The sequence below is a fragment of the Pleurodeles waltl genome, chromosome 4_1 (genome assembly GCF_031143425.1).
Source record: "Pleurodeles waltl isolate 20211129_DDA chromosome 4_1, aPleWal1.hap1.20221129, whole genome shotgun sequence".
Lineage (NCBI taxonomy): Eukaryota > Metazoa > Chordata > Amphibia > Caudata > Salamandridae > Pleurodeles > Pleurodeles waltl.
Window position 1 is genome coordinate 836,783,316 of NC_090442.1, and position 25,774 is coordinate 836,809,089.

Sequence of the window (25,774 nt, forward strand, 5' to 3'; positions counted from 1 at the left end):
ACCTGGTCAGAGCCCCACAAGTCACCCCATCTTGGATTCCCCTTCGTCTCTAGTTTGCAAAAATGCACAGCTTTGGTAGGTTTCCCTAGGTGCCGGCTGAGCTAGAGGCCAAAATCTACAGGTAGGCACTTTGCAAAAAAACACCTCTGTTTTCTGTCAAAAATTGTGATGTGTCCACGTTGTGTTTTGGGGCATTTCCTGTCGCGGGCGCTAGGCCTACCCACACAAGTGAGGTATCATTTTTATCTGGTGACTTGGGGGAACGCTGGGTGGAAGGATATTTGTGGCTCCTCTCAGATTCCAGAACTTTCTGTCACTGAAATGTGAGGAAAATTTGTTTTTTTAGCCAAATTTTGAGGTTTGCAAAGGATTCTGGGTAACAGAACCTGGTCAGAGCCCCACAAGTCACCTCATCTTGGATTCCCCTTGGTCTCTAGTTTGCAAAAATGCACAGGTTTGGTAGGTTTCCCTGGGTGCCGGCTGAGCTAGAGGCCAAAATCTACAGGTAGGCACTTTGCAAAAAAACACCTCTGTTTTCTGTCAAAAATTGTGATGTGTCCACGTTGTGTTTTGGGGCATTTCCTGTCACGGGCGCTAGGCCTACCCACACAAGTGAGGTATCATTTGTATCTGGTGACTTGGGGGAACGCTGGGTGGAAGGAAATTTGTGGCTCCTCTCAGATTCCAGAACTTTCTGTCACTGAAATGTGAGGAAAATTTGTTTTTTTAGCCACATTTTGAGGTTTGCAAAGTATTCTGGGTAACAGAACCTGGTCAGAGCCCCACAAGTCACCCCTTCTTGGATTCCCCTAGGTCTCTAGTTTTCATAAATGCACAGGTTTGGTAGGTTTCCCTAGGTGCCGGCTGAGCTAGAGGCCAAAATCTACAGGTAGGCCCTTTGCAAAAGAACACCTCCGTTTTCTTTAAAAAAAATTGATGTGTCTCTGTTGTGTTTTGGGGCATTTCCTGTCACGGGCGCTAGGCCTACCCACACAAGTGAGGTATCATTTTTATCGGGAGACTTGGGGGAACGCTGGGTGGAAGGAAATTTGTGGCTCCTCTCAGATTCCCGACCTTTCTGTCACCGAAATGTGAGGAAAACGTGTTTTTTTAGCCAACTTTTGAGGTTTGCAAAGGATTCTGGGTAAAAGAACCTGGTCAGAACCCCACAAGTCATCCCATCTTGGATTCCCCTAGGTCTCTACTTTTAGAAAATGCACAGGTTTGGTAGGTTTCCCTAGGTGCCGGCTGAGCTAGAGGCCAAAATCTACAGGTAGGCACTTTGCAAAAAACACCTCTGTTTTCTGTCAAAAATTGTGATGTGTCCACGTTGTGTTTTGGGGCATTTCCTGTCGCGGGCGCTAGGCCTACCCACACAAGTGAGGTATCATTTTTATCTGGTGACTTGGGGGAACGCTGGGTGGAAGGATATTTGTGGCTCCTCTCAGATTCCAGAACTTTCTGTCACTGAAATGTGAGGAAAATTTGTTTTTTTAGCCAAATTTTGAGGTTTGCAAAGGATTCTGGGTAACAGAACCTGGTCAGAGCCCCACAAGTCACCTCATCTTGGATTCCCCTTGGTCTCTAGTTTGCAAAAATGCACAGGTTTGGTAGGTTTCCCTGGGTGCCGGCTGAGCTAGAGGCCAAAATCTACAGGTAGGCACTTTGCAAAAAAACACCTCTGTTTTCTGTCAAAAATTGTGATGTGTCCACGTTGTGTTTTGGGGCATTTCCTGTCACGGGCGCTAGGCCTACCCACACAAGTGAGGTATCATTTTTATCGGTAAACTTGGGGTAAAGCTGGGTGGAAGGAAATTTGTGGCTCCTCTCAGATTCCAGAACTTTCTGTCACCGAAATGTGAGGAAAATGTGTTTTTTTTAGCCAAATTTTGAGGTTTGCAATGGATTCTGGGTAACAGAACCTGGTCAGAGCCCCACAAGTCACCCCATCTTGGATTCCCCTTGATCTCTAGTTTGCAAAAATGCACAGCTTTGGTAGGTTTCCCTAGGTGCCGGCTGAGCTAGAGGCCAAAATCTACAGGTAGGCACTTTGCAAAAAAACACCTCTGTTTTCTGTCAAAAATTGTGATGTGTCCACGTTGTGTTTTGGGGCATTTCCTGTCACGGGCGCTAGGCCTACCCACACAAGTGAGGTATCATTTTTATCTGGTGACTTGGGGGAACGATGGGTGGAAGGAAATTTGTGGCTCCTCTCACATTCCCGACCTTTCTGTCACCGAAATGTGAGGAAAACGTGTTTTTTTAGCCGAGGTTTGCAAAGGATTCTGGGTAAAAGGACCTGGTCAGAGCCCCACAAGTCACCCCATCTTGGATTCCCCTAGGTCTCTACTTTTAAAAAATGCACAGGTTTGGTAGGTTTCCCTAGGTGCCGGCTGAGCTAGAGGCCAAAATCTACATGTTGACACTTTGCAAAAAACACCTCTGTTTTCTGTCAAAAATTGTGATGTGTCCACATTGTGTTTTGGGGCATTTCGTGTCACGGGCGCTAGGCCTACCCACACAAGTGAGGTATCATTTTTATCGGTAAACTTGGGGTAAAGCTGGGTGGAAGGAAATTTGTGGCTCCTCTCAGATTCCAGAACTTTCTGTCACCGAAATGTGAGGAAAATGTGTTTTTTTTAGCCAAATTTTGAGGTTTGCAAAGGATTCTGGGTAACAGAACCTGGTCATTGCCCCACAAGTCACCCCATCTTGGATTCCCCTTCGTCTCTAGTTTGCAAAAATGCACAGCTTTGGTAGGTTTCCCTAGGTGCCGGCTGAGCTAGAGGCCAAAATCTACAGGTAGGCACTTTGCAAAAAAACACCTCTGTTTTCTGTCAAAAATTGTGATGTGTCCACGTTGTGTTTTGGGGCATTTCCTGTCACGGGCGCTAGGCCTACCCACACAAGTGAGGTATCATTTTTATCTGGTGACTTGGGGGAACGCTGGGTGGAAGGAAATTTGTGGCTCCTCTCAGATTCCCGACCTTTCTGTCACCGAAATGTGAGGAAAACGTGTTTTTTTAGCCGAGGTTTGCAAAGGATTCTGGGTAAAAGAACCTGGTCAGAGCCCCACAAGTCACCCCATCTTGGATTCCCCTAGGTCTCTACTTTTAAAAAATGCACAGGTTTGGTAGGTTTCCCTAGGTGCCGGCTGAGCTAGAGGCCAAAATCTACATGTTGACACTTTGCAAAAAACACCTCTGTTTTCTGTCAAAAATTGTGATGTGTCCACATTGTGTTTTGGGGCATTTCCTGTCGCGGGCGCTAGGCCTACCCACACAAGTGAGGTATCATTTTTATCGGTAAACTTGGGGTAAAGCTGGGTGGAAGGAAATTTGTGGCTCCTCTCAGATTCCAGAACTTTCTGTCACCGAAATGTGAGGAAAATGTGTTTTTTTTAGCCAAATTTTGAGGTTTGCAAAGGATTCTGGGTAACAGAACCTGGTCAGAGCCCCACAAGTCACCCCATCTTGGATTCCCCTTGGTCTCTAGTTTGCAAAAATGCACAGCTTTGGTAGGTTTCCCTAGGTGCCGGCTGAGCTAGAGGCCAAAATCTACAGGTAGGCACTTTGCAAAAAAACACCTCTGTTTTCGGTCAAAAATTGTGATGTGTCCACGTTGTGTTTTGGGGCATTTCCTGTCGCGGGCGCTAGGCCTACCCACACAAGTGAGGTATCATTTTTATCGGGAGACTTGGGGGAACGCTGGGTGGAAGGAAATTTGTGGCTCCTGTCAGATTCCCGACCTTTCTGTCACCGAAATGTGAGGAAAACGTGTTTTTTTAGCCAATTTTTGAGGTTTGCAAAGGATTCTGGGTAAAAGAACCTGGTCAGAACCCCACAAGTCACCCCATCTTGGATTCCCCTAGGTCTCTACTTTTAGAAAATGCACAGGTTTGGTAGGTTTCCCTAGGTGCCGGCTGAGCTAGAGGCCAAAATCTACAGGTAGGCACTTTGCAAAAAACACCTCTGTTTTCTGTCAAAAATTGTGATGTGTCCATATTGTGTTTTGGGGCATTTCCTGTCACGGGCGCTAAGCCTACCCACACAAGTGAGGTATAATTTTTAACTGGTGACGTGGGGGAACGCTGGGTGGAAGGAAATTTGTTGCTCCTCTCAGATTCCCGACCTTTCTGACACTGAAATGTGAGGAAAATGTGTTTTTTTAGCCAAATTGTGAGGTTTGCAAAGGATTCTGGGTAACAGAACCTGGTCAGAGCCCCACAAGTCACCCCTTCTTGGATTCCCCTAGGTCTCTAGTTTTCAAAAATGCACAGGTTTGGTAGGTTTCCCTAGGTGCCGGCTGAGCTAGAGGCCAAAATCTACAGGTAGGCACTTTGTAAAAAAACACCTCTGTTTTCTGTCAAAAATTGTGATGTGTCCACGTTGTGTTTTGGGGCATTTCCTGTCACGGGCGCTAGGCCTACCCACACAAGTGAGGTATCATTTGTATCTGGTGACTTGGGGGAACGCTGGGTGGAAGGAAATTTGTGGCTCCTCTCAGATTCCAGAACTTTCTGTCACTGAAATGTGAGGAAAATGTGTTTTTTTAGCCACATTTTGAGGTTTGCAAAGTATTCTGGGTAACAGAACCTGGTCAGAGCCCCACAAGTCACCCCTTCTTGGATTCCCCTAGGTCTCTAGTTTTCATAAATGCACAGGTTTGGTAGGTTTCCCTAGGTGCCGGCTGAGCTAGAGGCCAAAATCTACAGGTAGGCCCTTTGCAAAAGAACACCTCCGTTTTCTTTAAAAAAATGTGATGTGTCCCTGTTGTGTTTTGGGGCATTTCCTGTCACGGGCGCTAGGCCTACCCACACAAGTGAGGTATCATTTTTATCGGGAGACTTGGGGGAACGCTGGGTGGAAGGAAATTTGTGGCTCCTCTCAGATTCCCGACCTTTCTGTCACCGAAATGTGAGGAAAACGTGTTTTTTTAGCCAACTTTTGAGGTTTGCAAAGGATTCTGGGTAAAAGAACCTGGTCAGAACCCCACAAGTCACCCCATCTTGGATTCCCCTAGGTCTCTACTTTTAGAAAATGCACAGGTTTGGTAGGTTTCCCTAGGTGCCGGCTGAGCTAGAGGCCAAAATCTACAGGTAGGCACTTTGCAAAAAAACACCTCTGTTTTCTGTCAAAAATTGTGATGTTCCACGTTGTGTTTTGGGGCATTTCCTGTCGCGGGCGCTAGGCCTACCCACACAAGTGAGGTATCATTTTTATCGGTAAACTTGGGGTAAAGCTGGGTGGAAGGAAATTTGTGGCTCCTCTCAGATTCCAGAACTTTCTGTCACCGAAATGTGAGGAAAATTTGTTTTTTTTAGCCAAATTTTGAGGTTTGCAAAGGATTCTGGGTAACAGAACCTGGTCAGAGCCCCACAAGTCACCCCATCTTGGATTCCCCTTGGTCTCTAGTTTGCAAAAATGCACAGCTTTGGTAGGTTTCCCTAGGTGCCGGCTGAGCTAGAGGCCAAAATCTACAGGTAGGCACTTTGCAAAAAAACACCTCTGTTTTCTGTCAAAAATTGTGATGTGTCCACGTTGTGTTTTGGGGCATGTCCTGTCACGGGCGCTAGGCCTACCCACACAAGTGAGGTATCATTTTTATCTGGTGACTTGGGGGAACGCTGGGTGGAAGGAAATTTGTGGCTCCTCTCAGATTCCCGACCTTTCTGTCACCAAAATGTGAGGAAAACGTGTTTTTTTAGCCGAGGTTTGCAAAGGATTCTGGGTAAAAGGACCTGGTCAGAGCCCCACAAGTCACCCCATCTTGGATTCCCCTAGGTCTCTACTTTTAAAAAATGCACAGGTTTGGTAGGTTTCCCTAGGTGCCGGCTGAGCTAGAGGCCAAAATCTACATGTTGACACTTTGCAAAAAACACCTCTGTTTTCTGTCAAAAATTGTGATGTGTCCACATTGTGTTTTGGGGCATTTCCTGTCGCGGGCGCTAGGCCTACCCACACAAGTGAGGTATCATTTTTATCGGTAAACTTGGGGTAAAGCTGGGTGGAAGGAAATTTGTGGCTCCTCTCAGATTCCAGAACTTTCTGTCACCGAAATGTGAGGAAAATGTGTTTTTTTTAGCCAAATTTTGAGGTTTGCAAAGGATTCTGGGTAACAGAACCTGGTCAGAGCCCCACAAGTCACCCCATCTTGGATTCCCCTTGGTCTCTAGTTTGCAAAAATGCACAGCTTTGGTAGGTTTCCCTAGGTGCCGGCTGAGCTAGAGGCCAAAATCTACAGGTAGGCACTTTGCAAAAAAACACCTCTGTTTTCTGTCAAAAATTGTGATGTGTCCACGTTGTGTTTTGGGGCATTTCCTGTCACGGGCGCTAGGCCTACCCACACAAGTGAGGTATCATTTGTATCTGGTGACTTGGGGGAACGCTGGGTGGAAGGAAATTTGTGGCTCCTCTCAGATTCCAGAACTTTCTGTCACTGAAATGTGAGGAAAATGTGTTTTTTTAGCCACATTTTGAGGTTTGCAAAGTATTCTGGGTAACAGAACCTGGTCAGAGCCCCACAAGTCACCCCTTCTTGGATTCCCCTAGGTCTCTAGTTTTCATAATGCACAGGTTTGGTAGGTTTCCCTAGGTGCCGGCTGAGCTAGAGGCCAAAATCTACAGGTAGGCCCTTTGCAAAAGAACACCTCCGTTTTCTTTAAAAAAATGTGATGTGTCCCTGTTGTGTTTTGGGGCATTTCCTGTCACGGGCGCTAGGCCTACCCACACAAGTGAGGTATCATTTTTATCGGGAGACTTGGGGGAACGCTGGGTGGAAGGAAATTTGTGGCTCCTCTCAGATTCCCGACCTTTCTGTCACCGAAATGTGAGGAAAACGTGTTTTTTTAGCCAACTTTTGAGGTTTGCAAAGGATTCTGGGTAAAAGAACCTGGTCAGAACCCCACAAGTCACCCCATCTTGGATTCCCCTAGGTCTCTACTTTTAGAAAATGCACAGGTTTGGTAGGTTTCCCTAGGTGCCGGCTGAGCTAGAGGCCAAAATCTACAGGTAGGCACTTTGCAAAAAAACACCTCTGTTTTCTGTCAAAAATTGTGATGTTCCACGTTGTGTTTTGGGGCATTTCCTGTCGCGGGCGCTAGGCCTACCCACACAAGTGAGGTATCATTTTTATCGGTAAACTTGGGGTAAAGCTGGGTGGAAGGAAATTTGTGGCTCCTCTCAGATTCCAGAACTTTCTGTCACCGAAATGTGAGGAAAATTTGTTTTTTTTAGCCAAATTTTGAGGTTTGCAAAGGATTCTGGGTAACAGAACCTGGTCAGAGCCCCACAAGTCACCCCATCTTGGATTCCCCTTGGTCTCTAGTTTGCAAAAATGCACAGCTTTGGTAGGTTTCCCTAGGTGCCGGCTGAGCTAGAGGCCAAAATCTACAGGTAGGCACTTTGCAAAAAAACACCTCTGTTTTCTGTCAAAAATTGTGATGTGTCCACGTTGTGTTTTGGGGCATGTCCTGTCACGGGCGCTAGGCCTACCCACACAAGTGAGGTATCATTTTTATCTGGTGACTTGGGGGAACGCTGGGTGGAAGGAAATTTGTGGCTCCTCTCAGATTCCCGACCTTTCTGTCACCAAAATGTGAGGAAAACGTGTTTTTTTAGCCGAGGTTTGCAAAGGATTCTGGGTAAAAGGACCTGGTCAGAGCCCCACAAGTCACCCCATCTTGGATTCCCCTAGGTCTCTACTTTTAAAAAATGCACAGGTTTGGTAGGTTTCCCTAGGTGCCGGCTGAGCTAGAGGCCAAAATCTACATGTTGACACTTTGCAAAAAACACCTCTGTTTTCTGTCAAAAATTGTGATGTGTCCACATTGTGTTTTGGGGCATTTCCTGTCGCGGGCGCTAGGCCTACCCACACAAGTGAGGTATCATTTTTATCGGTAAACTTGGGGTAAAGCTGGGTGGAAGGAAATTTGTGGCTCCTCTCAGATTCCAGAACTTTCTGTCACCGAAATGTGAGGAAAATGTGTTTTTTTTAGCCAAATTTTGAGGTTTGCAAAGGATTCTGGGTAACAGAACCTGGTCAGAGCCCCACAAGTCACCCCATCTTGGATTCCCCTTGGTCTCTAGTTTGCAAAAATGCACAGCTTTGGTAGGTTTCCCTAGGTGCCGGCTGAGCTAGAGGCCAAAATCTACAGGTAGGCACTTTGCAAAAAAACACCTCTGTTTTCTGTCAAAAATTGTGATGTGTCCACGTTGTGTTTTGGGGCATTTCCTGTCACGGGCACTAGGCCTACCCACACAAGTGAGGTATAATTTTTATCTGGTGACTTGGGGGAACGCTGGGTGGAAGGAAATTTGTGGCTGCTCTCAGATTCCCGACCTTTCTGTCACCGAAATGTGAGGAAAACGTGTTTTTTTAGCCGAGGTTTGCAAAGGATTCTGGGTAAAAGAACCTGGTCAGAGCCCCACAAGTCACCCCATCTTGGATTCCCCTAGGTCTCTACTTTTAAAAAATGCACAGGTTTGGTAGGTTTCCCTAGGTGCCGGCTGAGCTAGAGGCCAAAATCTACATGTTGACACTTTGCAAAAAACACCTCTGTTTTCTGTCAAAAATTGTGATGTGTCCACATTGTGTTTTGGGGCATTTCCTGTCGCGGGCGCTAGGCCTACCCACACAAGTGAGGTATCATTTTTATCGGTAAACTTGGGGTAAAGCTGGGTGGAAGGAAATTTGTGGCTCCTCTCAGATTCCAGAACTTTCTGTCACCGAAATGTGAGGAAAATGTGTTTTTTTTAGCCAAATTTTGAGGTTTGCAAAGGATTCTGGGTAACAGAACCTGGTCAGAGCCCCACAAGTCACCCCATCTTGGATTCCCCTTCGTCTCTAGTTTGCAAAAATGCACAGCTTTGGTAGGTTTCCCTAGGTGCCGGCTGAGCTAGAGGCCAAAATCTACAGGTAGGCACTTTGCAAAAAAACACCTCTGTTTTCTGTCAAAAATTGTGATGTGTCCACGTTGTGTTTTGGGGCATTTCCTGTCGCGGGCGCTAGGCCTACCCACACAAGTGAGGTATCATTTTTATCTGGTGACTTGGGGGAACGCTGGGTGGAAGGATATTTGTGGCTCCTCTCAGATTCCAGAACTTTCTGTCACTGAAATGTGAGGAAAATTTGTTTTTTTAGCCAAATTTTGAGGTTTGCAAAGGATTCTGGGTAACAGAACCTGGTTAGAGCCCCACAAGTCACCTCATCTTGGATTCCCCTTGGTCTCTAGTTTGCAAAAATGCACAGGTTTGGTAGGTTTCCCTAGGTGCCGGCTGAGCTAGAGGCCAAAATCTACAGGTAGGCACTTTGCAAAAAAACACCTCTGTTTTCTGTCAAAAATTGTGATGTGTCCACGTTGTGTTTTGGGGCATTTCCTGTCACGGGCGCTAGGCCTACCCACACAAGTGAGGTATCATTTGTATCTGGTGACTTGGGGGAACGCTGGGTGGAAGGAAATTTGTGGCTCCTCTCAGATTCCAGAACTTTCTGTCACTGAAATGTGAGGAAAATGTGTTTTTTTAGCCACATTTTGAGGTTTGCAAAGTATTCTGGGTTACAGAACCTGGTCAGAGCCCCACAAGTCACCCCTTCTTGGATTCCCCTAGGTCTCTAGTTTTCATAAATGCACAGGTTTGGTAGGTTTCCCTAGGTGCCGGCTGAGCTAGAGGGCAAAATCTACAGGTAGGCCCTTTGCAAAAGAACACCTCCGTTTTCTTTAAAAAAAATTGATGTGTCCCTGTTGTGTTTTGGGGCATTTCCTGTCACGGGCGCTAGGCCTACCCACACAAGTGAGGTATCATTTTTATCGGGAGACTTGGGGGAACGCTGGGTGGAAGGAAATTTGTGGCTCCTCTCAGATTCCCGACCTTTCTGTCACCGAAATGTGAGGAAAACGTGTTTTTTTAGCCAACTTTTGAGGTTTGCAAAGGATTCTGGGTAAAAGAACCTGGTCAGAACCCCACAAGTCATCCCATCTTGGATTCCCCTAGGTCTCTACTTTTAGAAAATGCACAGGTTTGGTAGGTTTCCCTAGGTGCCGGCTGAGCTAGAGGCCAAAATCTACAGGTAGGCACTTTGCAAAAAACACCTCTGTTTTCTGTCAAAAATTGTGATGTGTCCATATTGTGTTTTGGGGCATTTCCTGTCACGGGCGCTAGGCCTACCCACACAAGTGAGGTATCATTTTTATCTGGTGACGTGGGGGAACGCTGGGTGGAAGGAAATTTGTGACTCCTCTCAGATTCCCGACCTTTCTGACACTGAAATGTGAGGAAAATGTGTTTTTTTAGCCAAATTTTGAGGTTTGCAAAGGATTCTGGGTAACAGAACCTGGTCAGAGCCCCACAAGTCACCCCTTCTTGGATTCCCCTAGGTCTCTAGTTTTCAAAAATGCACAGGTTTGATAGGTTTCCCTAGGTGCCGGCTGAGCTAGAGGCCAAAATCTACAGGTAGGCACTTTGCAAAAAAACACCTATGTTTTCTGTCAAAAATTGTGATGTGTCCACATTGTGTTTTGGGGCATTTCCTGTCGCGGGCGCTAGGCCTACCCACACAAGTGAGGTATCATTTTTATCGGTAAACTTGGGGTAAAGCTGGGTGGAAGGAAATTTGTGGCTCCTCTCAGATTCCAGAACTTTCTGTCACCGAAATGTGAGGAAAATGTGTTTTTTTTAGCCAAATTTTGAGGTTTGCAAAGGATTCTGGGTAACAGAACCTGGTCAGAGCCCCACAAGTCACCCCATCTTGGATTCCTTTGGTCTCTAGTTTGCAAAAATGCACAGCTTTGGTAGGTTTCCCTAGGTGCCGGCTGAGCTAGAGGCCAAAATCTACAGGTAGGCACTTTGCAAAAAAACACCTCTGTTTTCTGTCAAAAATTGTGATGTGTCCACGTTGTGTTTTGGGGCATTTCCTGTCACGGGCGCTAGGCCTACCCACACAAGTGAGGTATCATTTTTATCTGGTGAATTGGGGGAACGCTGGGTGGAAGGAAATTTGTGGCTCCTCTCAGATTCCCGACCTTTCTGTCACCGAAATGTGAGGAAAACGTGTTTTTTTAGCCGAGGTTTGCAAAGGATTCTGGGTAAAAGAACCTGGTCAGAGCCCCACAAGTCACCCCATCTTGGATTCCCCTAGGTCTCTACTTTTAAAAAATGCACAGGTTTGGTAGGTTTCCCTAGGTGCCGGCTGAGCTAGAGGCCAAAATCTACATGTTGACACTTTGCAAAAAACACCTCTGTTTTCTGTCAAAAATTGTGATGTGTCCACATTGTGTTTTGGGGCATTTCCTGTCGCGGGCGCTAGGCCTACCCACACAAGTGAGGTATCATTTTTATCGGTAAACTTGGGGTAAAGCTGGGTGGAAGGAAATTTGTGGCTCCTCTCAGATTCCAGAACTTTCTGTCACCGAAATGTGAGGAAAATGTGTTTTTTTTAGCCAAATTTTGAGGTTTGCAAAGGATTCTGGGTAACAGAACCTGGTCAGATCCCCACAAGTCACCCCATCTTGGATTCCCCTACGTCTCTAGTTTGCAAAAATGCACAGCTTTGGTAGGTTTCCCTAGGTGCCGGCTGAGCTAGAGGCCAAAATCTACAGGTAGGCACTTTGCAAAAAAACACCTCTGTTTTCTGTCAAAAATTGTGATGTGTCCACGTTGTGTTTTGGGGCATTTCCTGTCGCGGGCGCTAGGCCTACCCACACAAGTGAGGTATCATTTTTATCTGGTGACTTGGGGGAACGCTGGGTGGAAGGAAATTTGTGGCTCCTCTCAGATTCCAGAACTTTCTGTCACTGAAATGTGAGGAAAATTTTTTTTATTAGCCAAATTTTGAGGTTTGCAAAGGATTCTGGGTAACAGAACCTGGTCAGAGCCCCACAAGTCACCTCATCTTGGATTCCTCTGGGTCTCTAGTTTGCAAAAATGCACAGGTTTGGTAGGTTTCCCTAGGTGCCGGCTGAGCTAGAGGCCAAAATCTACAGGTAGGCACTTTGCAAAAAAACACCTCTGTTTTCTGTCAAAAATTGTGATGTGTCCACGTTGTGTTTTGGGGCATTTCCTGTCACAGGCGCTAAGCCTACCCACACAAGTGAGGTATCATTTGTATCTGGTGACTTGGGGGAACGCTGGGTGGAAGGAAATTTGTGGCTCCTCTCAGATTCCAGAACTTTCTGTCACCGAAATGTGAGGAAAATGTGTTTTTTTAGCCACATTTTGAGGTTTGCAAAGTATTCTGGGTAACAGAACCTGGTCAGAGCCCCACAAGTCACCCCTTCTTGGATTCCCCTAGGTCTCTAGTTTTCATAAATGCACAGGTTTGGTAGGTTTCCCTAGGTGCCGGCTGAGCTAGAGGCCAAAATCTACAGGTAGGCCCTTTGCAAAAGAACACCTCCGTTTTCTTTAAAAAAATGTGATGTGTCCCTGTTGTGTTTTGGGGCATTTCCTGTCACGGGCGCTAGGCCTACCCACACAAGTGAGGTATCATTTTTATCGGGAGACTTGGTGGAACGCTGGGTGGAAGGAAATTTGTGGCTCCTCTCAGATTCCCGACCTTTCTGTCACCGAAATGTGAGGAAAACGTGTTTTTTTAGCCAATTTTTGAGGTTTGCAAAGGATTCTGGGTAAAAGAACCTGGTCAGAACCCCACAAGTCACCCCATCTTGGATTCCCCTAGGTCTCTACTTTTAGAAAATGCACAGGTTTGGTAGGTTTCCCTAGGTGCCGGCTGAGCTAGAGGCCAAAATCTACAGGTAGGCACTTTGCAAAAAACACCTCTGTTTTCTGTCAAAAATTGTGATGTGTCCATATTGTGTTTTGGGGCATTTCCTGTCACGGGCGCTAGACCTACCCACACAAGTGAGGTATCATTTTTATCTGGTGACGTGGGGGAACGCTGGGTGGAAGGAAATTTGTGGCTCCTCTCAGATTCCCGACCTTTCTGTCACCGAAATGTGAGGAAAATGTGTTTTTTTTAGCCAAATTTTGAGGTTTGCAAAGGATTCTGGGTAACAGAACCTGGTCAGAGCCCCACAAGTCACCCCATCTTGGATTCCCCTTTGTCTCTAGTTTGCAAAAATGCACAGCTTTGGTAGGTTTCCCTAGGTGCCGGCTGAGCTAGAGGCCAAAATCTACATGTTGACACTTTGCAAAAAACACCTCTGTTTTCTGTCAAAAATTGTGATGTGTCCACATTGTGTTTTGGGGCATTTCCTGTCGCGGGCGCTAGGCCTACCCACACAAGTGAGGTATCATTTTTATCGGTAAACTTGGGGTAAAGCTGGGTGGAAGGAAATTTGTGGCTCCTCTCAGATTCCAGAACTTTCTGTCACCGAAATGTGAGGAAAATGTGTTTTTTTTTAGCCAAATTTTGAGGTTTGCAAAGGATTCTGGGTAACAGAACCTGGTCAGAGCCCCACAAGTCACCCCATCTTGGATTCCCCTTCGTCTCTAGTTTGCAAAAATGCACAGCTTTGGTAGGTTTCCCTAGGTGCCGGCTGAGCTAGAGGCCAAAATCTACATGTTGACACTTTGCAAAAAACACCTCTGTTTTCTGTCAAAAATTGTGATGTGTCCACATTGTGTTTTGGGGCATTTCCTGTCGCGGGCGCTAGGCCTACCCACACAAGTGAGGTATCATTTTTATCGGTAAACTTGGGGTAAAGCTGGGTGGAAGGAAATTTGTGGCTCCTGTCAGATTCCCGACCTTTCTGTCACCGAAATGTGAGGAAAACGTGTTTTTTTAGCCAATTTTTGAGGTTTGCAAAGGATTCTGGGTAAAAGAACCTGGTCAGAACCCCACAAGTCACCCCATCTTGGATTCCCCTAGGTCTCTACTTTTAGAAAATGCACAGGTTTGGTAGGTTTCCCTAGGTGCCGGCTGAGCTAGAGGCCAAAATCTACAGGTAGGCACTTTGCAAAAAACACCTCTGTTTTCTGTCAAAAATTGTGATGTGTCCATATTGTGTTTTGGGGCATTTCCTGTCACGGGCGCTAAGCCTACCCACAAAAGTGAGGTATCATTTTTATCTGGTGACGTGGGGGAACGCTGGGTGGAAGGAAATTTGTGGCTCCTCTCAGATTCCCGACCTTTCTGACACTGAAATGTGAGGAAAATGTGTTTTTTTAGCCAAATTGTGAGGTTTGCAAAGGATTCTGGGTAACAGAACCTGGTCAGAGCCCCACAAGTCACCCCTTCTTGGATTCCCCTAGGTCTCTAGTTTTCAAAAATGCACAGGTTTGGTAGGTTTCCCTAGGTGCCGGCTGAGCTAGAGGCCAAAATCTACAGGTAGGCACTTTGCAAAAAAACACCTCTGTTTTCTGTCAAAAATTGTGATGTGTCCACGTTGTGTTTTGGGGCATTTCCTGTCACGGGCGCTAGGCCTACCCACACAAGTGAGGTATCATTTGTATCTGGTGACTTGGGGGAACGCTGGGTGGAAGGAAATTTGTGGCTCCTCTCAGATTCCAGAACTTTCTGTCACTGAAATGTGAGGAAAATGTGTTTTTTTAGCCACATTTTGAGGTTTGCAAAGTATTCTGGGTAACAGAACCTGGTCAGAGCCCCACAAGTCACCCCTTCTTGGATTCCCCTAGGTCTCTAGTTTTCATAAATGCACAGGTTTGGTAGGTTTCCCTAGGTGCCGGCTGAGCTAGAGGCCAAAATCTACAGGTAGGCCCTTTGCAAAAGAACACCTCTGTTTTCTTTAAAAAAATGTGATGTGTCCCTGTTGTGTTTTGGGGCATTTTCTGTCACGGGCGCTAGGCCTACCCACACAAGTGAGGTATCATTTTTATCGGGAGACTTGGGGGAACGCTGGGTGGAAGGAAATTTGTGGCTCCTCTCAGATTCCCGACCTTTCTGTCACCGAAATGTGAGGAAAACGTGTTTTTTTAGCCAACTTTTGAGGTTTGCAAAGGATTCTGGGTAAAAGAACCTGGTCAGAACCCCACAAGTCATCCCATCTTGGATTCCCCTAGGTCTCTACTTTTAGAAAATGCACAGGTTTGGTAGGTTTCCCTAGGTGCCGGCTGAGCTAGAGGCCAAAATCTACAGGTAGGCACTTTGCAAAAAACACCTCTGTTTTCTGTCAAAAATTGTGATGTGTCCATATTGTGTTTTGGGGCATTTCCTGTCACGGGCGCTAGGCCTACCCACACAAGTGAGGTATCATTTCTATCTGGTGACGTGGGGGAACGCTGGGTGGAAGGAAATTTGTGACTCCTCTCAGATTCCCGACCTTTCTGACACTGAAATGTGAGGAAAATGTGTTTTTTTAGCCAAATTTTGAGGTTTGCAAAGGATTCTGGGTAACAGAACCTGGTCAGAGCCCCACAAGTCACCCCTTCTTGGATTCCCCTAGGTCTCTAGTTTTCAAAAATGCACAGGTTTGATAGGTTTCCCTAGGTGCCGGCTGAGCTAGAGGCCAAAATCTACAGGTAGGCACTTTGCAAAAAAACACCTATGTTTTCTGTCAAAAATTGTGATGTGTCCACGTTGTGTTTTGGGGCATTTCCTGTCGCGGGCGCTAGGCCTACCCACACAAGTGAGGTATCATTTTTATCGGTAAACTTGGGGTAAAGCTGGGTGGAAGGAAATTTGTGGCTCCTCTCAGATTCCAGAACTTTCTGTCACCGAAATGTGAGGAAAATGTGTTTTTTTTAGCCAAATTTTGAGGTTTGCAAAGGATTCTGGGTAACAGAACCTGGTCAGAGCCCCACAAGTCACCCCATCTTGGATTCCCCTTGGTCTCTAGTTTGCAAAAATGCACAGCTTTGGTAGGTTTCCCTAGGTGCCGGCTGAGCTAGAGGCCAAAATCTACAGGTAGGCACTTTGCAAAAAAACACCTCTGTTTTCTGTCAAAAATTGTGATGTGTCCACGTTGTGTTTTGGGGCATGTCCTGTCACGGGCGCTAGGCCTACCCACACAAGTGAGGTATCATTTTTATCTGGTGACTTGGGGGAACGCTGGGTGGAAGGAAATTTGTGGCTCCTCTCAGATTCCCGACCTTTCTGTCACCAAAATGTGAGGAAAACGTGTTTTTTTAGCCGAGGTTTGCAAAGGATTCTGGGTAAAAGGACCTGGTCAGAGCCCCACAAGTCACCCCATCTTGGATTCCCCTAGGTCTCTACTTTTAAAAAATGCACAGGTTTGGTAGGTTTCCCTAGGTGCCGGCTGAGCTAGAGGCCAAAATCTACATGTTGACACTTTGCAAAAAACACCTCTGTTTTCTGTCAAAAATTGTGATGTGTCCACATTGTGTTTTGGGGCATTTCCTGTCGCGGGCGCTAGGCCTACCCACACAAGTGAGGTATCATTTTTATCGGTAAACTTGGGGTAAAGCTGGGTGGAAGGAAATTTGTGGCTCCTCTCAGATTCCAGAACTTTCTGTCACCGAAATGTGAGGAAAATGTGTTTTTTTTAGCCAAATTTTGAGGTTTGCAAAGGATTCTGGGTAACAGAACCTGGTCAGAGCCCCACAAGTCACCCCATCTTGGATTCCCCTTGGTCTCTAGTTTGCAAAAATGCACAGCTTTGGTAGGTTTCCCTAGGTGCCGGCTGAGCTAGAGGCCAAAATCTACAGGTAGGCACTTTGCAAAAAAACACCTCTGTTTTCTGTCAAAAATTGTGATGTGTCCACGTTGTGTTTTGGGGCATTTCCTGTCACGGGCGCCAGGCCTACCCACACAAGTGAGGTATAATTTTTATCTGGTGACTTGGGGGAACGCTGGGTGGAAGGAAATTTGTGGCTGCTCTCAGATTCCCGACTTTTCTGTCACCAAAATGTGAGGAAAACGTGTTTTTTTAGCCGAGGTTTGCAAAGGATTCTGGGTAAAAGAACCTGGTCAGAACCCCACAAGTCACCCCATCTTGGATTCCCCTAGGTCTCTACTTTTAAAAAATGCACAGGTTTGGTAGGTTTCCCTAGGTGCCGGCTGAGCTAGAGGCCAAAATCTACATGTTGACACTTTGCAAAAAACACCTCTGTTTTCTGTCAAAAATTGTGATGTGTCCACATTGTGTTTTGGGGCATTTCCTGTCGCGGGCGCTAGGCCTACCCACACAAGTGAGGTATCATTTTTATCGGTAAACTTGGGGTAAAGCTGGGTGGAAGGAAATTTGTGGCTCCTCTCAGATTCCAGAACTTTCTGTCACCGAAATGTGAGGAAAATGTGTTTTTTTTAGCCAAATTTTGAGGTTTGCAAAGGATTCTGGGTAACAGAACCTGGTCAGAGCCCCACAAGTCACCCCATCTTGGATTCCCCTTCGTCTCTAGTTTGCAAAAATGCACAGCTTTGGTAGGTTTCCCTAGGTGCCGGCTGAGCTAGAGGCCAAAATCTACAGGTAGGCACTTTGCAAAAAAACACCTCTGTTTTCTGTCAAAAATTGTGATGTGTCCACGTTGTGTTTTGGGGCATTTCCTGTCGCGGGCGCTAGGCCTACCCACACAAGTGAGGTATCATTTTTATCTGGTGACTTGGGGGAACGCTGGGTGGAAGGATATTTGTGGCTCCTCTCAGATTCCAGAACTTTCTGTCACTGAAATGTGAGGAAAATTTGTTTTTTTAGCCAAATTTTGAGGTTTGCAAAGGATTCTGGGTAACAGAACCTGGTCAGAGCCCCACAAGTCACCTCATCTTGGATTCCCCTTGGTCTCTAGTTTGCAAAAATGCACAGGTTTGGTAGGTTTCCCTGGGTGCCGGCTGAGCTAGAGGCCAAAATGTACAGGTAGGCACTTTGCAAAAAAACACCTCTGTTTTCTGTCAAAAATTGTGATGTGTCCACGTTGTGTTTTGGGGCATTTCCTGTCACGGGCGCTAGGCCTACCCACACAAGTGAGGTATCATTTGTATCTGGTGACTTGGGGGAACGCTGGGTGGAAGGAAATTTGTGGCTCCTCTCAGATTCCAGAACTTTCTGTCACTGAAATGTGAGGAAAATGTGTTTTTTTAGCCACATTTTGAGGTTTGCAAAGTATTCTGGGTAACAGAACCTGGGCAGAGCCCCACAAGTCACCCCTTCTTGGATTCCCCTAGGTCTCTAGTTTTCATAAATGCACAGGTTTGGTAGGTTTCCCTAGGTGCCGGCTGAGCTAGAGGCCAAAATCTACAGGTAGGCCCTTTGCAAAAGAACACCTCCGTTTTCTTTAAAAAAAATTGATGTGTATCTGTTGTGTTTTGGGGCATTTCCTGTCACGGGCGCTAGGCCTACCCACACAAGTGAGGTATCATTTTTATCGGGAGACTTGGGGGAACGCTGGGTGGAAGGAAATTTGTGGCTCCTCTCAGATTCCCGACCTTTCTGTCACCGAAATGTGAGGAAAACGTGTTTTTTTAGCCAACTTTTGAGGTTTGCAAAGGATTCTGGGTAAAAGAACCTGGTCAGAACCCCACAAGTCATCCCATCTTGGATTCCCCTAGGTCTCTACTTTTAGAAAATGCACAGGTTTGGTAGGTTTCCCTAGGTGCCGGCTGAGCTAGAGGCCAAAATCTACAGGTAGGCACTTTGCAAAAAACACCTCTGTTTTCTGTCAAAAATTGTGATGTGTCCATATTGTGTTTTGGGGCATTTCCTGTCACGGGCGCTAGGCCTACCCACACAAGTGAGGTATCATTTTTATCTGGTGACGTGGGGGAACGCTGGGTGGAAGGAAATTTGTGACTCCTCTCAGATTCCCGACCTTTCTGACACTGAAATGTGAGGAAAATGTGTTTTTTTAGCCAAATTTTGAGGTTTGCAAAGGATTCTGGGTAACAGAACCTGGTCAGAGCCCCACAAGTCACCCCTTCTTGGATTCCCCTAGGTCTCTAGTTTTCAAAAATGCACAGGTTTGATAGGTTTCCCTAGGTGCCGGCTGAGCTAGAGGCCAAAATCTACAGGTAGGCACTTTGCAAAAAAACACCTATGTTTTCTGTCAAAAATTGTGATGTGTCCACGTTGTGTTTTGGGGCATTTCCTGTCGCGGGCGCTAGGCCTACCCACACAAGTGAGGTATCATTTTTATCGGTAAACTTGGGGTAAAGCTGGGTGGAAGGAAATTTGTGGCTCCTCTCAGATTCCAGAACTTTCTGTCACCGAAATGTGAGGAAAATGTGTTTTTTTTAGCCAAATTTTGAGGTTTGCAAAGGATTCTGGGTAACAGAACCTGGTCAGAGCCCCACAAGTCACCCCATCTTGGATTCCCCTTGATCTCTAGTTTGCAAAAATGCACAGCTTTGGTAGGTTTCCCTAGGTGCCGGCTGAGCTAGAGGCCAAAATCTACAGGTAGGCACTTTGCAAAAAAACACCTCTGTTTTCTGTCAAAAATTGTGATGTGTCCACGTTGTGTTTTGGGGCATTTCCTGTCACGGGCGCTAGGCCTACCCACACAAGTGAGGTATCATTTTTATCTGGTGACTTGGGGGAACGCTGGGTGGAAGGAAATTTGTGGCTCCTCTCAGATTCCCGACCTTTCTGTCACCGAAATGTGAGGAAAACGTGTTTTTTTAGCCGAGGTTTGCAAAGGATTCTGGGTAAAAGGACCTGGTCAGAGCCCCACAAGTCACCCCATCTTGGATTCCCCTAGGTCTCTACTTTTAAAAAATGCACAGGTTTGGTAGGTTTCCCTAGGTGCCGGCTGAGCTAGAGGCCAAAATCTACATGTTGACACTTTGCAAAAAACACCTCTGTTTTCTGTCAAAAATTGTGATGTGTCCACATTGTGTTTTGGGGCATTTCGTGTCACGGGCGCTAGGCCTACCCACACAAGTGAGGTATCATTTTTATCGGTAAACTTGGGGTAAAGCTGGGTGGAAGGAAATTTGTGGCTCCTCTCAGATTCCAGAACTTTCTGTCACCGAAATGTGAGGAAAATGTGTTTTTTTTAGCCAAATTTTGAGGTTTGCAAAGGATTCTGGGTAACAGAACCTGGTCAGAGCCCCACAAGTCACCCCATCTTGGATTCCCCTTCGTCTCTAGTTTGCAAAAATGCACAGCTTTGGTAGGTTTCCCTAGGTGCCGGCTGAGCTAGAGGCCAAAATCTACAGGTAGGCACTTTGCAAAAAAACACCTCTGTTTTCTGTCAAAAATTGTGATGTGTCCACGTTGTGTTTTGGGGCATTTCCTGTCACGGGCGCTAGGCCTACCCACACAAGTGAGGTATCATTTTTATCTGGTGACTTGGGGGAACGCTGGGTGGAAGGAAATTTGTGGCTCCTCTCAGATTCCCGACCTTTCTGTCACCGAAATGTGAGGAAAACGTGTTTTTTTAGCCGAGGTTTGCAAAGGATTCTGGGTAAAAGAACCTGGTCAGAGCCCCACAAGTCACCCCATCTTGGATTCCCCTAGGTCTCTACTTTTAAAAAATGCACAGGTTTGGTAGGTTTCCCTAGGTGCCGGCTGAGCTAGAGGCCAAAATCTACATGTTGACACTTTGCAAAAAACACCTCTGTTTTCTGTCAAAAATTGTGATGTGTCCACATTGTGTTTTGGGGCATTTCCTGTCGCGGGCGCTAGGCCTACCCACACAAGTGAGGTATCATTTTTATCGGTAAACTTGGGGTAAAGCTGGGTGGAAGGAAATTTGTGGCTCCTCTCAGATTCCAGAACTTTCTGTCACCGAAATGTGAGGAAAATGTGTTTTTTTTAGCCAAATTTTGAGGTTTGCAAAGGATTCTGGGTAACAGAACCTGGTCAGAGCCCCACAAGTCACCCCATCTTGGATTCCCCTTCGTCTCTAGTTTGCAAAAATGCACAGCTTTGGTAGGTTTCCCTAGGTGCCGGCTGAGCTAGAGGCCAAAATCTACAGGTAGGCACTTTGCAAAAAAACACCTCTGTTTTCTGTCAAAAATTGTGATGTGTCCACGTTGTGTTTTGGGGCATTTCCTGTCGCGGGCGCTAGGCCTACCCACACAAGTGAGGTATCATTTTTATCGGGAGACTTGGGGGAACGCTGGGTGGAAGGAAATTTGTGGCTCCTGTCAGATTCCCGACCTTTCTGTCACCGAAATGTGAGGAAAACGTGTTTTTTTAGCCAATTTTTGAGGTTTGCAAAGGATTCTGGGTAAAAGAACCTGGTCAGAACCCCACAAGTCACCCCATCTTGGATTCCCCTAGGTCTCTACTTTTAGAAAATGCACAGGTTTGGTAGGTTTCCCTAGGTGCCGGCTGAGCTAGAGGCCAAAATCTACAGGTAGGCACTTTGCAAAAAACACCTCTGTTTTCTGTCAAAAATTGTGATGTGTCCATATTGTGTTTTGGGGCATTTCCTGTCACGGGCGCTAAGCCTACCCACACAAGTGAGGTATAATTTTTATCTGGTGACGTGGGGGAACGCTGGGTGGAAGGAAATTTGTTGCTCCTCTCAGATTCCCGACCTTTCTGACACTGAAATGTGAGGAAAATGTGTTTTTTTAGCCAAATTGAGAGGTTTGCAAAGGATTCTGGGTAACAGAACCTGGTCAGAGCCCCACAAGTCACCCCTTCTTGGATTCCCCTAGGTCTCTAGTTTTCAAAAATGCACAGGTTTGGTAGGTTTCCCTAGGTGCCGGCTGAGCTAGAGGCCAAAATCTACAGGTTGGCACTTTGCAAAAAAACACCTCTGTTTTCTGTCAAAAATTGTGATGTGTCCACGTTGTGTTTTGGGGCATTTCCTGTCACGGGCGCTAGGCCTACCCACACAAGTGAGGTATCATTTGTATCTGGTGACTTGGGGGAACGCTGGGTGGAAGGAAATTTGTGGCTCCTCTCAGATTCCAGAACTTTCTGTCACTGAAATGTGAGGAAAATGTGTTTTTTTAGCCACATTTTGAGGTTTGCAAAGTATTCTGGGTAACAGAACCTGGTCAGAGCCCCACAAGTCACCCCTTCTTGGATTCCCCTAGGTCTCTAGTTTTCATAAATGCACAGGTTTGGTAGGTTTCCCTAGGTGCCGGCTGAGCTAGAGGCCAAAATCTACAGGTAGGCCCTTTGCAAAAGAACACCTCCGTTTTCTTTAAAAAAATGTGATGTGTCCCTGTTGTGTTTTGGGGCATTTCCTGTCACGGGCGCTAGGCCTACCCACACAAGTGAGGTATCATTTTTATCGGGAGACTTGGGGGAACGCTGGGTGGAAGGAAATTTGTGGCTCCTCTCAGATTCCCGACCTTTCTGTCACCGAAATGTGAGGAAAACGTGTTTTTTTAGCCAACTTTTGAGGTTTGCAAAGGATTCTGGGTAAAAGAACCTGGTCAGAACCCCACAAGTCACCCCATCTTGGATTCCCCTAGGTCTCTACTTTTAGAAAATGCACAGGTTTGGTAGGTTTCCCTAGGTGCCGGCTGAGCTAGAGGCCAAAATCTACAGGTAGGCACTTTGCAAAAAAACACCTCTGTTTTCTGTCAAAAATTGTGATGTTCCACGTTGTGTTTTGGGGCATTTCCTGTCGCAGGCGCTAGGCCTACCCACACAAGTGAGGTATCATTTTTATCGGTAAACTTGGGGTAAAGCTGGGTGGAAGGAAATTTGTGGCTCCTCTCAGATTCCAGAACTTTCTGTCACCGAAATGTGAGGAAAATGTGTTTTTTTTAGCCAAATTTTGAGGTTTGCAAAGGATTCTGGGTAACAGAACCTGGTCAGAGCCCCACAAGTCACCCCATCTTGGATTCCCCTTGGTCTCTAGTTTGCAAAAATGCACAGCTTTGGTAGGTTTCCCTAGGTGCCGGCTGAGCTAGAGGCCAAAATCTACAGGTAGGCACTTTGCAAAAAAACACCTCTGTTTTCTGTCAAAAATTGTGATGTGTCCACGTTGTGTTTTGGGGCATGTCCTGTCACGGGCGCTAGGCCTACCCACACAAGTGAGGTATCATTTTTATCTGGTGACTTGGGGGAACGCTGGGTGGAAGGAAATTTGTGGCTCCTCTCAGATTCCCGACCTTTCTGTCACCAAAATGTGAGGAAAACGTGTTTTTTTAGCCGAGGTTTGCAAAGGATTCTGGGTAAAAGGACCTGGTCAGAGCCCCACAAGTCACCCCATCTTGGATTCCCCTAGGTCTCTACTTTTAAAAAATGCACAGGTTTGGTAGGTTTCCCTAGGTGCCGGCTGAGCTAGAGGCCAAAATCTACATGTTGACACTTTGCAAAAAACACCTCTGTTTTCTGTCAAAAATTGTGATGTGTCCACATTGTGTTTTGGGGCATTTCCTGTCGCGGGCGCTAGGCCTACCCACACAAGTGAGGTATCATTTTTATCGGTAAACTTGGGGTAAAGCTGGGTGGAAGGAAATTTGTGGCTCCTCTCAGATTCCAGAACTTTCTGTCACCGAAATGTGAGGAAAATGTGTTTTTTTTAGCCAAATTTTGAGGTTTGCAAAGGATTCTGGGTAACAGAACCTGGTCAGAGCCCCACAAGTCACCCCATCTTGGATTCCCCTTGGTCTCTAGTTTGCAAAAATGCACAGCTTTGGTAGGTTTCCCTAGGTGCCGGCTGAGCTAGAGGCCAAAATCTACAGGTAGGCACTTTGCAAAAAAACACCTCTGTTTTCTGTCAAAAATTGTGATGTGTCCACGTTGTGTTTTGGGGCATTTCCTGTCACGGGCGCTAGGCCTACCCACACAAGTGAGGTATAATTTTTATCTGGTGACTTGGGGGAACGCTGGGTGGAAGGAAATTTGTGGCTGCTCTCAGATTCCCGACCTTTCTGTCACCGAAATGTGAGGAAAACGTGTTTTTTTAGCCGAGGTTTGCAAAGGATTCTGGGTAAAAGAACCTGGTCAGAGCCCCACAAGTCACCCCATCTTGGATTCCCCTAGGTCTCTACTTTTAAAAAATGCACAGGTTTGGTAGGTTTCCCTAGGTGCCGGCTGAGCTAGAGGCCAAAATCTACATGTTGACACTTTGCAAAAAACACCTCTGTTTTCTGTCAAAAATTGTGATGTGTCCACATTGTGTTTTGGGGCATTTCCTGTCGCGGGCGCTAGGCCTACCCACACAAGTGAGGTATCATTTTTATCGGTAAACTTGGGGTAAAGCTGGGTGGAAGGAAATTTGTGGCTCCTCTCAGATTCCAGAACTTTCTGTCACCGAAATGTGAGGAAAATGTGTTTTTTTTAGCCAAATTTTGAGGTTTGCAAAGGATTCTGGGTAACAGAACCTGGTCAGAGCCCCACAAGTCACCCCATCTTGGATTCCCCTTCTTCTCTAGTTTGCAAAAATGCACAGCTTTGGTAGGTTTCCCTAGGTGCCGGCTGAGCTAGAGGCCAAAATCTACAGGTAGGCACTTTGCAAAAAAACACCTCTGTTTTCTGTCAAAAATTGTGATGTGTCCACGTTGTGTTTTGGGGCATTTCCTGTCGCGGGCGCTAGGCCTACCCACACAAGTGAGGTATCATTTTTATCTGGTGACTTGGGGGAACGCTGGGTGGAAGGATATTTGTGGCTCCTCTCAGATTCCAGAACTTTCTGTCACTGAAATGTGAGGAAAATTTGTTTTTTTAGCCAAATTTTGAGGTTTGCAAAGGATTCTGGGTAACAGAACCTGGTTAGAGCCCCACAAGTCACCTCATCTTGGATTCCCCTTGGTCTCTAGTTTGCAAAAATGCACAGGTTTGGTAGGTTTCCCTAGGTGCCGGCTGAGCTAGAGGCCAAAATCTACAGGTAGGCACTTTGCAAAAAAACACCTCTGTTTTCTGTCAAAAATTGTGATGTGTCCACGTTGTGTTTTGGGGCATTTCCTGTCACGGGCGCTAGGCCTACCCACACAAGTGAGGTATCATTTGTATCTGGTGACTTGGGGGAACGCTGGGTGGAAGGAAATTTGTGGCTCCTCTCAGATTCCAGAACTTTCTGTCACTGAAATGTGAGGAAAATGTGTTTTTTTAGCCACATTTTGAGGTTTGCAAAGTATTCTGGGTAACAGAACCTGGTCAGAGCCCCACAAGTCACCCCTTCTTGGATTCCCCTAGGTCTCTAGTTTTCATAAATGCACAGGTTTGGTAGGTTTCCCTAGGTGCCGGCTGAGCTAGAGGGCAAAATCTACAGGTAGGCCATTTGCAAAAGAACACCTCCGTTTTCTTTAAAAAAAATTGATGTGTCCCTGTTGTGTTTTGGGGCATTTCCTGTCACGGGCGCTAGGCCTACCCACACAAGTGAGGTATCATTTTTATCGGGAGACTTGGGGGAACGCTGGGTGGAAGGAAATTTGTGGCTCCTCTCAGATTCCCGACCTTTCTGTCACCGAAATGTGAGGAAAACGTGTTTTTTTAGCCAACTTTTGAGGTTTGCAAAGGATTCTGGGTAAAAGAACCTGGTCAGAACCCCACAAGTCATCCCATCTTGGATTCCCCTAGGTCTCTACTTTTAGAAAATGCACAGGTTTGGTAGGTTTCCCTAGGTGCCGGCTGAGCTAGAGGCCAAAATCTACAGGTAGGCACTTTGCAAAAAACACCTCTGTTTTCTGTCAAAAATTGTGATGTGTCCATATTGTGTTTTGGGGCATTTCCTGTCACGGGCGCTAGGCCTACCCACACAAGTGAGGTATCATTTTTATCTGGTGACGTGGGGGAACGCTGGGTGGAAGGAAATTTGTGACTCCTCTCAGATTCCCGACCTTTCTGACACTGAAATGTGAGGAAAATGTGTTTTTTTAGCCAAATTTTGAGGTTTGCAAAGGATTCTGGGTAACAGAACCTGGTCAGAGCCCCACAAGTCACCCCTTCTTGGATTCCCCTAGGTCTCTAGTTTTCAAAAATGCACAGGTTTGATAGGTTTCCCTAGGTGCCGGCTGAGCTAGAGGCCAAAATCTACAGGTAGGCACTTTGCAA